Genomic DNA, 16,576 nt, shown 5'->3' with positions numbered 1-16,576 from the left:
CAGGTAGAGTAGATTGATTCGCGGGGAAGGGTTAAAGAGACGTAAATTTCCTCGAAAATGGTTCGCTCGTTCTCCCACACAAACGGAGAAAACGGTTAACAAACCTGTCGCCGTGTCCGAGGCATCGTGCACGCGATACCGTTCGAGCCGGCACAAAACGTGGCACGTTTTCTTTTGTCGTCCCTTAGGACTTATGGTGCACGAGTGTCGTCCACGAGTGAATACGTGACGAGTATGTCATTAAGATTCCGTGCATCGATCCGAAAAGCGACGTGCATTTGTCTGGTGGAAGCGGGAAAAAGAAGAAAGGGCGCGAGGCCGTCTCGCGGTGGACAGCTCGACGTACAAAACGTGCGTGTATTTGTTTCGTTTGCAATCGAAGAATGGGCCGGTCGTCGCCGTTGCGTTGAAAAAACAGCTGTAACGACTCGTGGACGGGTTTAATATGCGTCCAAAGTGGCTCGAAAAGGAAAAAAGGGAGAAAAAAAGGAGAGGAAAAAGGAAAAAAAAAAGGAAGGCGAGCGTGGATGTTTAACAGTACAGTTAGAAGCGTTGCCCCGTCTTTTTCGAGAGGTACTGTTACACAGGTCTTCGGGTTACGTTGTTCTACTATGAGCAGCTTTCTGTGTGGCCTGTCGATAGATAGAATTTGCGCCAATGCTCGTCGAATCGATTCGACCACGTGTTGTGGTTTCGCTTCGATTTTCGTGAGAGAATTTCATGGGATCCGTGATGATCGTCCGTAAAGGGAATAATCATCGCGATCGTAGGAAAAAGGAATCGAACGTTGCGTTGGAAAAATTGGATGGATTGTATTTTAAGAAGATTGGGATGATATAATGTAATGAGAAATTGATCGCGTTGATAGTTTAAGAAACTTTGATAAAATAAATCTTTCAGGAAGATCGTAATCCAATTTTTTGTATTAACTGTATATTGTCAATCATTCTAGCTTTCTTTAAATTTGATATAAATAGAATAAAAGAGGAATTTTACGAGAATAAAAATTGAAATTGATCGAAGAAATATGTGCTTTGTGTAAATGTTTTTAATCAAATCTAATAGTCTCTATTAAACAAACCCCTATCGCACCAAGAAGATGCCAATTGTCGTTGAATCTCATAACTCTCGACATATTAATCCCAAGTGTACTTACTTGAACGCTTACTATCTTCAAACGCTTCAAAATCTTCGATTCGAGATTGTGTCGATTAGAAAGGAAGCAACATATTAGCCAATTATACCAATCCTATTTCAGCTAGGAAGCTTCCATTTATTGCTACTTAAGATATTTTATTTCCTTTTTTATTTATTTATTTATTTATTTATTTATCCAATTTCTGGAACATAAATATACTTATATAATCGAAACGGTATAATGCCAAAGATTTATATATATATATATATATATATATATATATATATATATATATATATATATGTATATTTATTTTTATATCTATCTAATAATAAAAGGAGAAATACTAGGAAACCATATAGCCACAGGTATAACTTCTAGAGGCATTAAAACGCGTTTTATGATGAAAATGAGGGATGTCGAGGTGAAAACTCAATTGCGGACATGGAAAACGACGTTCAGAGAACGCCTTGCTCTTTAACAATAGACATGTCTTCGCCGTTCGTTCCACTCGGTTTACCTTGGCACACCGCGACACGTTCAATAACCTTCCGCGTAGTGAAAACTGAAAAATCAGCCGGGAAGCCACGTGGTCGGGTACCACCAGAAAAGAATTACGACCGCAATCGCACGGTTTTACGGTCAGTTATATGACGTTTATGATTTACCAGACTGCGACGCAAAATTTCGAAGACAAAGACGGCGACGAAATTGAACGAGACGCATAGTTATGTCAATTACGATTATTTTTCCAGGAAGATTCTTGGATCTTCATCCAAGAGTGGAGATTGTAGTTACTGATTTTTAAGCGGTTTGTGGATAACTCTGTATTGCATGGTAATTTAGTTTGAACGTTCGATCATGAATAGGACAATTTTGCAACCAATTTGATAATTGTAGCAACAAGTTAGAAGAATTGTTAAAACTTGGAGCCATTTTTACATAAATAAATTTAATGGTATGGAACTCTGTGAACAAGATAGTAAGTAATTTAATTTAGGGACTTGAAAGTTGAGTTAGGAAAAAAAATTTATCGACAGTAATTATAGTAATGATCATGATTTTTATTTTTCGTAAAATACTTATCGTATATTGTGAAACGATAAAAAGATTTACGTGGATAAATTTAATCAGACTATGAGTGTGATGATGACTGATATATGAGTATAAAGAGTATATTTCTTGTACAGAAATATTTGGAATTCATATATTGTTTGTATCTCTATTTTTATTTCTCTATTTAAAAAGGATATTTATAGAATTTTTTAAAGATTCATTAGTTTAAAATTTTGCAAACAAAAATATTAGAGAACTTGATTTTGTCTAATAAATTATTTGCACAATGCAGAGAAACAAAACTATTACATATAGTCTACAAGAAGTAATTAAGAAATCACAATTACTCGTACTCGTGACGCGGGATAATAAAACTGATTTATTGCTTATTGTTCATCATTTAAGAATGCTTCACTTTCGATCTTCTTAAACTCATTCATTCATCAGTGTCTCCTCCATAATTTTTCGCGTTTCATTTTTTAACGATTATTATCTCACACACGTAACTGTTATTTGTTATCAAAAAACCCATTTAAGCTTGATGTAGAACAAAAGAAGGCAATCTACCTCTATGAGAAATCTGTACACGTATCTCTTCCTTCTTAAAATTCAGTTTCACCACGTAGCTTTTGAGATTCATGAAGGACGAGTGGCTGTTCCGAAATGAAAAGATGGTAACTTTAACCGGAAGATCGATGACACTCTCTCTCCTAGCGAAAGCATAATAGAGGCTTGGTTAGACGAACGATGTGGGTCCATCCAAAAGATACTTTTTTTTCCTCATCACAAACTTTCCCACATTCGTTTACACTTTATTCGATCCGATCTATTTTTCTGTCCTTTCCAATTTTTCTATTTTTTCTTCCGTGCGTGTAATCGACTCCAACAAAAACGAAATCACATCGCAATCTATCTCCAATCCTTCTCGAGAATATGTTTCAAAAATTTAAAACGTGATGAAAGCGAATCTCAATTTGATCCTCTTGCTACAACAGAAAATAACAAATATTATTCAATTTCAATGTTTGATCAAAAAGAAAAGAAGAAAAAATAAATAAATAAATACACACACCAAGGATTTCCCCTCTTCTTTCTTCTAAAAGTTCTTTCAAAGTTTCGATTCTCGGCCACGAAGCAAAAAGCTCGGCCAACTGGGTTACAGGACGTGTTCGAATCCGTAAAAACGCGAAAATGGGGTCGGTGCCTGGAAATATCCTATTACCCCGTGCTTCCTGCCTCGATTCACGATCCACCTTGTCGCACAATGGGCCCCGTCGATTTCTGATCCATCCGGTTTTCTATTCGCGTCAAGCGACGACACGCGCCCGATAAGGGGACGCGATAACACGCGAATTCACGGCGCGGAAAGGCGAGATTGTCGCTTGTGTGTCGCCACGAGGAAAGAGAGGGGGGGGGATATATACGTTGCAATCTGTTTTTTAACGACCCTTTTATCCGTCGATTGTCGGGCCATCGAGCGTGAGCGGGGAGGGAGGGAGGATACGAATCGAGCCCGATGATTATGAAAACTGGATGGGAGGGGTCGTCATTAATCAATGAATGCGCGCCGCGGGCCAATTAACGAGATCGCGAGTGCACGATGGAATGAGTAAACACGTGCCATTAAATTTCGCGCTGATGCCGAGTGGAGGCGATCCAAGGTATGTATTAAACAATTACCCCGAATATTAGCTTGATAGTGGTAAGTAGTGATGGGATCAAGTTCGATATGTTCGATGGATCTGAAATCAAATCATTTCGTCGGTATTAGTAAAATATATTTGCTCATTTTGGTGGTTGTTGATTATTTTGTAGACTGGATTTCGAAGGCTCTTGTAAATTTCTGAATCTGAATCGTTTATAAATAGTTAGAATTTATAAAAGTTTGTTGTAAGGAATCAGAAAGATATATTTATTTTAGTTTTTTTTATTTACAATTTTTTTTACTGTTTATAGATCATTTTATTAAAAAACAAATGTGAGAACGAAATGTAACGAGACTGATATAATTATAATGTGGAATGAGAATTCTAATAGTCAAAGATAGTGATTAAATCGATCTTTTGATTTCTTTTCTTTTTTTCTTTTGCATTCAAATTTATCGTACTTTGAAACTTTATAAAATATTCGAATTTGTCAATTTTCGAATTTACTTACGATGTACTTGAGCCCATCACTAGCGATAAGTGACGTTGATGATGAACGTATGGTAACGTGTAGTTTTGTTAATGTTTCTTGTTTTTTCAGGATTGGTGGAGAAAAATTAGGCAACACTTTGCTCGAGGAGCTGTCCGACTGGATCGTTCGTTTATTCGATAATTGTGGCGAAGATTACTTGAACATTTCAAATGAACATTAACCAAGTGTTGCAATTGTTTATATATCTTCCATTTTTTCCTTTGGTTTTGTAATAATATATTTGGCCTCTTAGGATGAGAAAAAGACCAAATATCGCAATAATGATGTGTCTAGAAATATATAAAAACATTAATAAATTTATTGAAATTAATCTATTTGTAAAAAGATCTCTAAAGTTGAAATCTGTTTTTAACGAAACAGAATTATAAAGAGGTAACAATAATTTGTTGTAACGAAATTAATCTAATATAAATAATTGTATAAAGTTTAATGGATCAATATTTAAATTTAAGATAATTAATGATTGAAATTCAATTAGAAAGAAATATTATTTTTGGAAAGAAATAACATGAAAACGTGAAGGGAAATAATAGATCCATCGTAATAGAAAAACAGGTATTTGAGATTTTATCGATGTATTCAACGGAATACGTAAAATACAGAAAACTTATTTGTTCTGAACAGAACCATAAATCATGGCATATGTAGTTGACATAATGTACATGATATGTACACAGCAGGATTCAGTAGTCAAGTAGAAATCGAATATAAATTATTGTAGATTGCACTGTGAATGCATACATAAATATTCGGATAATATCTATGGAAAACGGAAAACGTTTAATTTCATTTTTATCTTTTGCAATAGAAATGCATTTTAAGAATATGAATACGAAAAGAAAAATCTGTTTTTGTAGAAGATGAATTAAAATAAAATAATCGAAAATAATTATAGAAATTAAAATTTAAAATTATATTATAAAATTGAAAATAATGTATGAATATTAAAAAAAATTTATTAATGAATAAAATCTATATAAATTTATTTGAATAACAAAAAAAAATAAAATTAATTGTAATAAATTTATTCAAAAATAAATAAATAAATAAATAAATAATCCTTATATCCTAAAAAACATAAAACAATTTTTAATTTTTTCAATATTTTCAAAGTAAGTGAAAAATATATATTTATTATTAATCATCGAAGCATTAAATTACAGATTTGTAAAATTTTTCACTGGAAGATCTGAATTCAAAATATGAATTCAAGAAACAATAAAAACTCTATATAGATTCCAAAGAAACGCCTTCTTTCTCATAATTTCGACAAATCATTAAATCGTTGCCGAAATCAATTTATTAAATTTGAAATGAGAGCATTTTTCCGCCCATTTCCAATTATCGAATAGTTTCGATTGGAAAGCCCGCTTCTCGAAACTCGCAGTTAGTGGCGCGCGCAACGATATATCGAAACTGCTGCGCACGCATCGAATTGTTCGCCATTATAAATGGAAAAGCTCGTGCGAATCACGTTGTGCAGTGTGAATTTGTGGAAAACGGTGGAAAATGTTCGATGCTCGGTCGTGGCATCGAACGAACGGCGAAACTGAGTGTTATTTCGAAGGGGGAAGTGCGCGCGTCGTGCAAGTGAGACGGTACAATCGACGATAGTGGGGAAGCCGAGTGTAACCGAGCGAGAGACGAAGCAAGATCGACAAAGACCCAGCGAGACCGCAACATGACGAACGCCCGGCAGCAGCCGAGGTGCGGGCAGTCTGCGCACGGACATCGATCGAAGCTCACGTTCAGTTATATCCACTCCCCAAAATTCCCGGTGTTTTCCTTTCGATTCATTGACACACCGCGTATAACGAAGTTTGGGACGCGAACGATTGCGACGCAATTGACGACACGCCGGCCCCTCCATCCTGTGAGTCGTGTTTCGATGTGGTGACATTTGTGCCTTTTGGAGAAAAAGACTGAAAATCATCGTTGTTCCGGGCCACCTCGATTCTACAATCCTGCCAATTCAACATTTATATTCTGCTAATCGTCATACATCGATTGAACAGAAGCATGGTTTGTGGCTAACCTCTACACCATTCGTCACCGGTAAGTAACGAACTTCACTTGATTTGTTGTTTAATTCATCACAATGGCGCGATTATCACCGTCTCGCCGTGAACATGGATCAATTCCATTCCGTTTCGTTCTCAATTTCGCGTAATTATCGTTTCGATTGGCGTTTAGTATGTAAGATTTTCGTAGTTCGTATTATTCGATGGCGTATTGCGTTATAAAAACCACATTTTTTAGCCCATAGGTATGGTAGATAAAGACGCGGCAAACACGACCTCTAACAGCTATATACGATTCTACGCTGCAAACATTATAAACAGTTATAACTTTGCTCTCTTGTAACACATGGCAAAATAAATAAGTGCCACGTGTTATAATTATCTCATTGTTAATAATCTTCATTTAAGAGTTGACTGTTATAAAATAAACGTGTCGTATTTTCAATATACTTTTTCCATATATTCTCCATATAGGAGAATTCTTCGAAATTATACGAAACGTAATTAGAATATTGAAAGCATGCTTGAATTGGATAGAATCGTCAACATTCTCAAGTAAAATTCCACGAATTTCATTCAGTTGATCCGATTATATCCTCGAGGTATAAACAAAAAAATTTCGCTTGGGAAATGTTTTTCTACCGCGGAATGTCGTTGACATTAGTCAGAGTTCTGCGTATCGAAGTCATTCTGTTTATCGTCGAAGCGTTCTTTGGCCTCGAAAATCCGCAATGCGTCGTAACGACGAAAATGACGAGCAGGGAAGTAGTGGTCACGGCAGAAGGGCTAACCTTCGGCGTAACCTCTAAAACGATTACGAAATCTGCCCACGGAGCATGCTTTCAACGGCGGGACAGTGTTTACGAGCCGCGATACGTGGTGGACAATAAGTGCGCGACAATAAAACGACTTTGGTACCGCTATTGTCGCGTATACGCTCGTGGATAAACGTGTGCTCGCGTGCGTGTGTTCCTCCACGAGAGAGCGAGATCGAAGAAGGGCTAAGAAGGCCGGAGAGGCTGAAAATCAAAGGTGCGTTCACCGTTAATGGAACGAATGGGCCGCGAGAAGTGGGAAGATCGCGAGTACGCTTGGAAACCATCTCCTGATGGTTCTGATTTACAAGGATTTAGATCCGTGCGGTAGATAGGGCTCGTATTTAGACGCGAGGCTTCGAGAGGAAGCTTCTATAGGTTTAAGTCTTCTTTTATATCGCTGTCTTGATGTTTATGATCGATATATAGATATTTTTTTTCATTTTCATTTTGGATAAATAATTTATTTATTTTTTCAATTATTTTTGATAGAAATAAATGATTTATTTTTTTTTTTTTTGAGATTTTTATGGAAGATAAGACGTACAATTTTAATTTCTTTGAAAAATTTAAGCTTGTATATTTTTTATAATTTGTAGGAGCTTGTATTTTATATTTTCTTTTCTATTTTTTCACTTTGAAATGAAATTAATCAATAGAATATTCTGTATTAAGTAGAAAATATTATTAGGATTGATTCAACATCTGAAAATAACAAGAAAAGTTTATTTTATTGCAAGTTTTGCATTTTATCATTATCACTTTATTTCGTAGAAGATACTTAAAATAGTTATATTATACTTTACATTTCATTATATTACTATATTGCATAATTATCAGTTGTGATTATTCTTTCAATATTTTTTGCATGGATTTGATATTCTTAAGTAGAGGCCTAATGAATTTAATTTCGGTATTCTTCTCATTTCTTTTTTTCATGCTCTTATTCCTTCGAATTATAGCGATCCAATGAATGATATTTTAATATTCATTTAATATCTTAGGAAAATTTGTTACGGTTCATAAATAAAATATCATCAAATAGGATACATTCTTTATTTTATTGTTTTTAGATGTTGAATCATTTTCTGAAATATTTTGTATTTATTACACAGTATTTATTTCATAGGATTCGATTACTTGTCAGAGAAGATATTGTTTCATTTTCTGTATTTGCAAAGTACTTTGATTATACAAGCTGGTTTTGAATTCCAAAACATCTACCTATAGGATTCAGGAATGTACTTATGCAAGTATACTTTGATATTTGAATGAATCGTAAAAGTTGTACTTGAGCCTTGAAAGACAAGGATATGCTACATACCGTGAATATCGTGTACAACCTTCGGTAGATTTTTATATTGTTCAATATTGTAAACGAGAAAGTTATTATAAGCTTTTAATTAAATTATAATATTAAAATTTTAATTATTCCATTTTAATCATTTGAAATTGAATTATAAATTGTTAACTTCTAATTAATCGTGGCTTTTTAATCACAGTAATAATTTTAGTTGAACTTCTTTTTAGCAATTAATGTTGCAATCGATCTTTCATCACGATGACAACATTAATTATTCTTCCAATTAATTTTTTCAAATACTGTTGCATTGTTCGAAAAGGGAATATTAAAATTTTCTATTATGATTTAAAAGAATTTAATTTAAAATAAAAAAGACATAGGAATTTGATAGATAAATAATAATAAGGATAATAATAAACATAAAGATTCGTTCAAAAAATAAGATTTTATTCCTCGGAATTTATTTCAACGCGAATTTACATTTTTGGAATCAATAGATTATCGATTTATGTTTTCTAAAGCCAAGTTTTTATCTGGAATCTGGCTATCTGTCTTATACATGATTTAAACAGGCGTTAATGAATTACGATGCAGCAGCCTATTGGTAATTTCATTTGAAAGGATTTAAATCCTAATAACTATCCAATTATTCTTTTGTGGTGCTTTTTTTTTTTTTTTTTTAAATCGATATGCATGATTTATAATCCAGAAAACACGTATTTTTGATTCCCAAGAATTTATCTTGGAGATACATAAGATGAATTTAGATGTTAGCATTGCTTATTACGTATTTCGAATATCATCTTATTTATATTTTCTATTTAAATAGCTATTAACAATTTATATTTTAGATATTTCGAATCTTTTGTAGTCAAATTCTTTTATTTTTTAATCGATGATATTTAAAATATTTTTATTTTATAAATATTTCAAATATGTGTTTTCTTTCTCTTTTTCTCTATATATATATAATATTATGTGTTTTCACATGGTTGCATATAAATATTAAAGTAAATATTAAATACAATATTTTTTTTTTTTTAAATAAATCAAAATTTTGTTCTGCATTCGGTAATTTAGTTTTTATAATAAAGTTTTTTTCCAATTTTTATTTTTAAATTTTACCAACTTTACTCATTACAAAATAAAATGTATAAAATATAGAAAGACTTGAATAATCTCTTATCGCAAAGTTGTATACAGCGTTAAAATTATTTATTTTCCATACTATAGTAATTATCGATTTCTCGTGTGCAATAAATATTCAATATTTCACGGTTGAAATTCGGTTCGCGTATTTGCGTCGATATCAAAAAGTGAAATTTTATTTGCTTCAAACACGGGAACTCCTCCAATCGTGTTGAACAACACGAAGCTGTTGATCGTTACGAATATTTCATCAATGGAAATTTTGTACAAATATCAAACTGGTGGATGAATCGAACTAATTGGGCCGTTCGCTTAATCCACGATCCTCAAACAGAATTCAACACAACCGTGAAAGCAGTCGATTCACTTTTCCTTATCTTGACAGTTGCTCCACTTTGAAGCCTCGAACCACGTTTGAAAACGACAGTCTTCGGATATTTCCATATCCGTCGTCCTTTCTCTCGTCCAATTAAACTACAAAAGCGGCCGTTACTTAAGATGGAATTACTTCGATCTTTTAAAAGAATTTTTATTCTTAAATTAAATTAGCTTCATGTTTCGACCGACGACCAAGTATCGATAACTTTTAATTAATATGTAGGCGCGAGTCGTGAACGAGATTCTCTGTATGAGTCCACCTTTAGTTGAAATCATATTTTGAGGCGTCATAACGGATAATTGTAAAAATAAAATTGAATAATTTACGTATTATATTATATTATATTTTTTTACACTTGTCGAGATTCCATTTTGATGGGGGGAAGATATATAAAAATAAAATCGAAATATTTATATGTATATATATATACATATATATTATCGTATATTGAACAATAATGATAATATTTAATAAATTGATTCACAAAAAGATTACATTTGTTTAAAATGTAAAATATTTTATGGTACAATTATTGTTTAATATTAATAATAATTAATCGATCAAGTGAAAAGGTAATGAATTGAAAAGAATTCTTGGATTAAATTCTTTATAAAAAATGAGAAGAAACAGACATTAAAACATAATGTTATGTATATTACATATTATATGTACAAATTTGAAAATTCATTAAATAAGTACGATCTCACGCATTTCTTGCTTGCTCGTTCTCGTCTCGTTTTCGAAAAAAAAATGAGGGAATACCATAAATTTTTCCACTGAATATTTCAAACGAGAATAATTCCATTACCTGAATAAAGATTAATTGATAAAATATTTCAATTTCAATCGTTCAATCGTCATAAATGTTGCTCGTTACCTTAAAAAATAAATTGATACAGGAATCCAATCACGAAAACGAGAGCTGCCACAAACATAACTATCATCCAGATATAAGCAAGCATTAAACCTGCCTAAGAAAAAGGAAATCTAAGTAAATTTATAAAATTACAAACATTATAACTCATGATGAATTATATATATATATATAAAATAGATCGAATCTATGCACATACATTCTTCACGGGGTTGAATGCTGGTGTTGGACATGGTGTTCATTGTTCTTCTTTACCAGGCCTCCTTGCTACGTCGAAACAATATTTTTTTCGATACACACTGTATACATGGTACACGTAACGACGATTTTTTTTTTCAACGTGTTATATTTCAAAATATGGTTTGGGAATATTGGTTCGATTTTTCGTACCTTTTCCAAATTATATTTTCCACGGAATCGTCGTATCTAATCCTTTACGTTTCTTTATGGCTGTTACATCTTCGTTCCGTGATAGTATAAAATTACGCGAAACATGCCGAAATGTTTATGGAACCGGTGATTAAGGCGACGCGATATCATTCCGGTGATTTACGCGTCGCGATGTTTGCCCTTGTTCAACCAGGGACTCGAATCTCGTTTGGCCTGTGTATCATGGTTGCGGAGAGATTACTTTCATTTGCTCACTCGAGTTGCGCAATCGAGCAGGTCTTGATGTGCGTATACGGGGTGTCTTTGAATGTAAGGATAATCTTAGCTCGGAATCTGAGAGATAGTGTAACTCCTTTCGAAGTAGGTACGATAATAATTCTTTTTTCCTTTTTCTTTTTATTCGATGAACAATCGTGTTGTGTTAAAGTTTCGATTTTATTGGTGGTATATTTTGCGTACAAATTAAGTCTATTTCGCGTATGGTATAAAGAAAGGAAGGTTATATAACAGATATTAAATGGATGTTAAGATATAAGCAGAATAGAGAATTAGTTGTTATATGCTAGATTAGTTACGATATTAGGTTTGTAATAAAACGAAAGAGAAATGAGGAAACGTGCCACGATGATAATCATTATCTTGTTTGAAACGAAAAAAAACGAGGTAATTTTTATCAAACGTATAAATAAATAACAGATAATTTAGCAATACGATACTTTTATCCTTCCAATCCTTAATGCACGCACATACGTTCTCTATAATTTACGAATATATTTTTATCTAATCTTCCCATGCGAATAAAATTAGGAAGTCTCGTATAATAATATAGGCGAATCTTTGTTAAATTTATATCTCGAATTCGAAGCGGAATAAGAAGATAACGCGGATACGCGTACGAGAGTTGTTCTCGAGAAAGTAGGGCGGATAATAACAAACCTATAATTTTGCATTATGAAAATCGAGTGAAACACGAACATGCACGAACAGGATCGAGGAATATCACAATCGTAAAAATTCTAATCAATAAAAGATTAAATATTAGCACAAGCAAAGTGGAACCTCTTTGGACATAATTATAGACAACATGGAGGAGACCAACGAGGTGGAACGAGGGAGATCGATATATTTCGTGGAAACGTTATCTCCCCGGAGCAACGTTTTACCTTACGCATGATACGATGATACGAATTTAAAACTAGAAATTTAATTGAACGTGCATCGCGATATGGGACCGCTTGTGGCACACATTTCCCGTGTCCACGTCGCTAAACATAGATTTTCACTCGTGTAAATTTCGATAAATAACTTTCCACGTGTTTTCGCGCGCGCTAAAAATACTGAAGCTCGATGTTTTATCATTTAACCGGTCGGAAGTGTTCTTAAATAGAGTTCCAGGGGGGAGGGAAAGATTCTTTATTTACGAAATCTCTCGACACTGAAGAAATTTACTCGGTGCGTTGAGTATACGGTGCGCGTGGTTACAAATGAATGTTATCAACGGAACTAATGAAATCGCTTTAATTGCCTTACGCAATACCCAGTCGAGGAAATTCCTTTCGAGTAGAAAGTAATTAGAAGCGAGAAGTTGGATGGAATGTGTACCATTATATTTTATATTTCTTTTTTCGATAATTATTATTGTATTCGCGACGAACGAGAGAGACTCGTTTAGAAAATTAAACAAAAATTGAAAAGGATCGTATAGTTCAATATTTATTAAAGAAATCGTTATTTATTAAAGAAATACGAAACTTCCTAATTTTATTCGTATTTATTAAAGAAATATTGTTGCAGTTAATGCATTAAAAAAAATTAACATCCATTATATTTTTTAAATTAAATTATTTTTAAAAAGAAAAATCTTACACTCTTTCGTTTATAAAAATTGTTCATAATATAAGTGAAAGCAATGTTATCGTATTTATAGTACGATAGTAGTAGTCTCTTTCAAGGCAAAATGTTTGCAATTTAAGCATACATATGTATACAAGTTCAAGTTTAACGATTTCCTCTTCCCTGCACAATCGTGCCAGTCACACTTCCCTAGTAATTCAACTGTGATGAAGAATTTCACACGCATGCTCGATACCTATATATTTTCCACCTGTGGTGATAGCAACCATCGCGGATCAATTTTCGTGTCCTCGTCGTGATAGAAACTCGTCGATGATATATATCCAGCTTGTATCAATTAATAAATTGGTCTCGTTTAACTCGATATCGATATTTCGTGAGCAATTAGCGATGCAACTGCTCTTAAAACCTGGTAAAGAGTAATTTTTGCCAAGCGGAGGGAAAGTAACACAAGGCCCCGTGGAACACGTGAATTTTTTTTCGATCGCGGAGGAAATCGCGATATCTATCATCCCGATCTTCATATACGGTTCGATGAGTTTCTTACCGGGCCAAGGAAACCTGCTCAGACACGCTCCCGTGTGTCTCGAAATATATTAGCCATGTTATAGCTTGTCAATGAGAAAATACTACGAGTTTAATCTTTGGATGAGACCTCTATCGTGTTAGGTGATCCATGATAAGATCTGAATCGTATCTCGATAAATTAGATGTTATGAACATGAGTGGGTGTTCCGTATCGCATATTAATAGTCGAGAATATCTTTTTAATTTTTGGTTTAAAGAAGAAATATATATATATAAATTCATTTTTCAAGATTTTCAAAGATGGAGTTTTTTTTGGTTATTTTGCTTTCTCAATCCATGTAATTTGAAATATATTTTTGATCCATCTTTTGATTTTCGATTTTATTCGTTTCTTTATTGTAGTTTTCAATTATTTTCTTGTTCATCTCTTGTTTATCTCTTAAGCACGTTTATTTAGTTTTAATATTCGATTATTATTTAAATCATTTTTCGAACGACTTGCTATGAATTTTAACAGACATGCACTTTCTCCCGTTGAAATTCTCTCAAACATCCACCGTGTCCCGCTCATTCTTTCTTTCTTAAGAACGTTCACCCTCGCAAACGCGCATACTGGCGCCACTCAGCCATACTTAAATGTCGTACTTGTGTTAAGTAGTCAAAGTACCCTTGTCCCGGTAATTCGCGATATAACCGAAATGTGACAAAATTCTCAGAGCAAGAATAGCGAGGAAAATTGAAAAGTTCAAGGCAAAAATATTCTCGTCTCTCGTGTACTATTTTTAAAAAGAAGAGAATTTAAACGTTCGATGAATCACGATCTTTTTTTTCTTTTATGTATTTATGTATTTCTCTGAATTCCACGGTATTCAAAGAATCTCGTCGACGAAATCGATCGTTCTTGATTTTTCCATTCGATTGAATTATTCGACGTGACATTTTTAGTCTGAAAAATTTGATCGAATAATAAATTCAATTTTTAATAATTTATCGCCACGTAAACGCGTTAATCATAATTCAAATATACTTTATCCTGATTGCTTCCTGATAAAAATATTTTTTATCCCCTTCAATATCGTCTCCTCTCATAAATTTTATCATTCTATTTTACCAAAGACGTGTAGAATCATTCTCGAAGCTGCGTCTCACACGCATCCTTTAGTAGACCCATTTTCTACGTTCGTACATTTCCATCAAAGAATTTCCACGACCGCTTATAAAGAAAAAAAGAAATCAACCGTAAATATGTAATAAACATCTTGATATATTTATCTCTCGTTTTCTACCGTTACTCGAAGCTGAATTTATATCGAAATTTACGAGAAGTTTGCATTTCAATATTCCCCTCGTCCTTGTCTCGTCGGTGTACAACTATACGGAACACGCGACACGGGAAGAAGGGGGAAAGAAAAAAAAAAAAAAAGAAAGACAAGAAAACGTGGCCTCTTGTATCACACGCGAATAACGCTAATTAGATTCGAACGAGCGTGAAATCTTAATTCCCCGGTTCGCTTTCGAGGAATTTCGTCATGTGCGACCAGTTTGTCACTCTTTTTCCACGGCCCGAATTGCTCTCCATTTGTCAGCTTTCTTGAACGCCGGCCAGTTGTTCGAACAACACGGTTTCTCGCGTGTTCGGAACGGTTCTCTTATAAATCAATCGGGATGGAGACGCGGTGAAACGTCGATTAATTAATCCCGATGTGTGTCACTCGCGTCGATAACCGATCTCTCCACGCCGTTCACCGCTCGTTTTCGTCCAGTATCGCGAAATTACGACCCTTTGTTCCGCGCCAGCCTTTTTTTCCCCCCTTTCTTTTTCTTCAAACGCGCGCCTCGTGCTCGTCCCTCGCGTCATTCGTGACATGGAGGCTGCGTAATCGCAAGAGCAGTCGCTGAAAATTAACCAACTTTAGAATAATTTCTTAGAAGAATTTCACAGCGTGAAATAGTTATGGAAAATTTGTGGTTTTTTATTATCCAAGAGATTCTTTTTTAATCTCATATGACTAAGATAAATACTGATAGACAGAATAAAGAGAAATAAACGAAGAGTGTAAGGAAAGACAAGTTTCTGTAAAATACAGAGATCGATATTGATAAACTTTTCCGTTTACCCTCCGTTTAACGTAGGAAAAGAAGAATGCCGCGTATTTCAGGCGGCTCTTAAATTTATTATTCAGGCTTTGATCTCGCGTAATCACTCGATAATAATGACGTGCGCGCAGAAATAAGCGAGCCAGCGGGTTAACCGCATATGTCTCCATTTGCGGAGCGTGGCCAGTTTTTGCCCGGTGGTCGATGAACCGCGATCACCCTTCCCCGTAACGCGAATTGCTCGAAACTATTAATACAACGCGCAAAGCATTAGAGAAACGGGATGAAAATGGGTAGGAAACGAAAAAACGAAAAGGAAGAGAAAAGGGTGTGGGACACGAGGATGGAAGAGGATCGGGCACAAATCTTCCACGATTTGAATGTTCGCGCGCATGTTTCGTTACATCCTTCGTTAATTGCAATTATAGCATAATTAAACTATGACCGCGCCTCCCCCCTTCCTCTCCTTAACAACGCATCCATTGTGTTAATAATTACGCCGTGGAATGCGATTCGTGATCGGTTTTACGTAACGCGTACACGCCGATACCCGACGATCGAATGCTAATCACGGTGTTCCGTGGAACACACGGCAAAGGAAACGAGCGATGTGTAATTCGCCTAAGACACACCTGTAACCAGACACTTAACGCTGTATGCGTGGCAAGTAGTCGCGATCAGCGGTCTCGAGAATTCTCTTTGGTCGAGTTGTGCTTACTTTGCAGCTCGTCTCTGTGGTGGTTCTACGATACGGGAGAGGAAACGCGTTGATA

The 16,576-nt window shown here is 34.4% G+C and overlaps 1 protein-coding gene across 2 annotated transcripts in view; it reads left to right on the top strand.

Moving 5' to 3' along the window:
• Positions 1–5,845: 5,845 nt before the first annotated feature.
• The window catches only part of LOC408714 (uncharacterized protein DDB_G0286591), a 98,048-nt gene continuing 87,317 nt past the window's right edge, over positions 5,846–16,576 (top strand). For both annotated transcript variants that reach the window (XM_006561081.3, XM_006561080.3), the window contains exon 1: positions 5,846–6,448. The gene's annotated coding sequence lies outside the window, so the exon portion shown is untranslated. The remainder of the gene's footprint in view (positions 6,449–16,576) is intronic.

Source organism: Apis mellifera, linkage group LG2 (genome assembly GCF_003254395.2).
Source record: "Apis mellifera strain DH4 linkage group LG2, Amel_HAv3.1, whole genome shotgun sequence".
NCBI classification, from domain to species: Eukaryota; Metazoa; Arthropoda; class Insecta; order Hymenoptera; family Apidae; genus Apis; species Apis mellifera.
This window is presented reverse-complemented; position numbering and strand designations above follow the sequence as displayed.